The sequence below is a fragment of the Oreochromis aureus genome, linkage group 3 (assembly GCF_013358895.1).
Source record: "Oreochromis aureus strain Israel breed Guangdong linkage group 3, ZZ_aureus, whole genome shotgun sequence".
Classification (NCBI taxonomy): Eukaryota; Metazoa; Chordata; class Actinopteri; order Cichliformes; family Cichlidae; genus Oreochromis; species Oreochromis aureus.
The window spans coordinates 16537711-16539631 of NC_052944.1; the positions used below are offsets into that span (position 1 = coordinate 16537711).

Consider the following 1921-nt stretch of genomic DNA (forward strand, 5'->3'; position numbering starts at 1 on the left):
AGGAAAATGACGACGGAGGCAAAATGTCCTTAATATTTTGGGAACTTTATTCCACATGAACACGAGGCAAAACTTTCCTCATGGGTGCCATTTTGTTGTGGGTATACTTCTTCTTAGAGGCGTGATGACGCAGCATACGTGCCCTTGCAATAAACAGTGCCTCCTTGTGGTGACAACTAAAATACTGTCTCTGTTAAACATATTGTACAACATGAGTACACACAATGAATATCTTAACAGTAATATATGAAATATTAGTGTTAGGTAAGTCCCAGAGTTCAGTTTATTGGACATTAGCTACATTTAATAAGAAGATATGAGACCCAAATATATGCTTATGTCAACACATGTTCATTTTGATGAAGTTTACTGAACAAATTTGAATCATCACAACAACCAAAATGTTAGCAACACATCATAAAGTTTATTAGTATAACTATGGTAACCATGTTTATGTTTGTAACCCTATAACTCAAATGCATTCTGTAGGTGTCACATTCTGAGGACTGTAAGTTCACACACTTTCAGACATTTGCAGAGAGAAGAAGTGTTTTGTAAAAACTTTACAAGTCAGAGGGATTATTTGCTCAAACAGCAACCAGTGCAAACATATTTTGCTGGACTCTAAGAAGGAGAAAGGTACAGCCTGATATGTGAAGTTTTTTAATATTTTTTTAAAAAATGGTGTTTTTGTGCAACACAGTTCTTATTTAATCACATGCTGTTTGATTTATTTGATTCAGAAAACAAAAGAGGATACTGTGGGTGTTGAAGAGGAGAAGGCCCCGCTGAAAAAGTAAGATAATGATTTGTAACTGTTTTCTTATGGGGGGGGACTGTTGTGATAATTTGTCCAAGTAAAAAATCCCAGAAATGTCATGTGACAACCTCTTTGGCTTCCAGAATCGTGACATCACGCCCATTTAGAATCTTACCACCACTTTGATCCTTTGAGCCTTTGATCCTAAAAACCCATAAATAGGAGTGAGAAGCAACAACTTTTAGTTCGTTGTTCGCAGCATTTATGTTCGCAGCATTGAAACGTTTGACAGAGAAGCCTTTCAAAACAATTGGATCCTTTTCAGAGTGACTTTTTACACTTTCCATCATGTCTCTGAAAAAACACACAAGAAAAGAAAAAGTAAAGCCCAGCTCTCCTCTTCTGGCTCAAGAAGACAATATTCAAGTTCAGAAGATGTGCTTGGAAGAGATGCATGAGGAAAATCTCATGAACAATCGCAATACGAAACACCCGCCCCAGCCAGAGTACATCTATTACGTCTGGCAGAGTTTTTTTGAACAGCGAAAGGAGATTATCTTCCTCAGAAAAGAAAATGAGAGAAAGACTGCTGAAGTAGATAAATTATTCAGCCAGCTTCTTGAAAAGGAAGATATTCAGAAGGAGAAAGAAATGGAACTCCTAGACGTGCGTGGAAGGAACTTTGAGCTCAAAGCAAAGCTTGATAAAGCAATAGAAAAACTCAAAGAAATCCTCCAGCAGAAGAAAAATGAGAAAGACAAGGACAAAAAGGATCGGGAGCTGCAATTAAAGCTTGATGAAGCTCTGCAAAAAAATACAGAAATCCTCCAAGAGAAGAAACGGCAGGACATAGAACTCCAAAACTTGGGGATCAAATACAAAGCATTGCTTCAAGAGAAAAGCAACAACCGATCAAACAGAAAGAAAGCAAGCTTGAAGACTCGGAGGAAAACTACAGAGAGCTGAAAACAAAGCTTGATAAAGCACTGCAAAGAAATAACCAGACTCTTCAAGAAAAAGAACAACTGGAAAGAAACCAGAGAGACATGCGGTGCCAACTCCAAAGCATGGAGGAAAAATGCCGAGTCCTGGAAGTAAAACTTGATAAAACTGCAGTGCACAAGCAGAAATATCAAGAGCTGCTTCAAGAGAAAGAACAAC

At 37.8% G+C, this 1921-nt stretch overlaps 1 long non-coding RNA gene across 1 annotated transcript; it reads left to right on the top strand.

Annotated features, from left to right (window-relative positions):
* The first annotated feature begins 550 nt into the window (after positions 1 to 550).
* LOC120439384 lies at positions 551 to 1655 on the top strand. Its single transcript, XR_005612614.1, has 3 exons — positions 551 to 639; positions 744 to 796; positions 904 to 1655. It is a non-coding gene; the product is annotated as an uncharacterized LOC120439384 (long non-coding RNA).
* Positions 1656 to 1921: the final 266 nt, after the last annotated feature.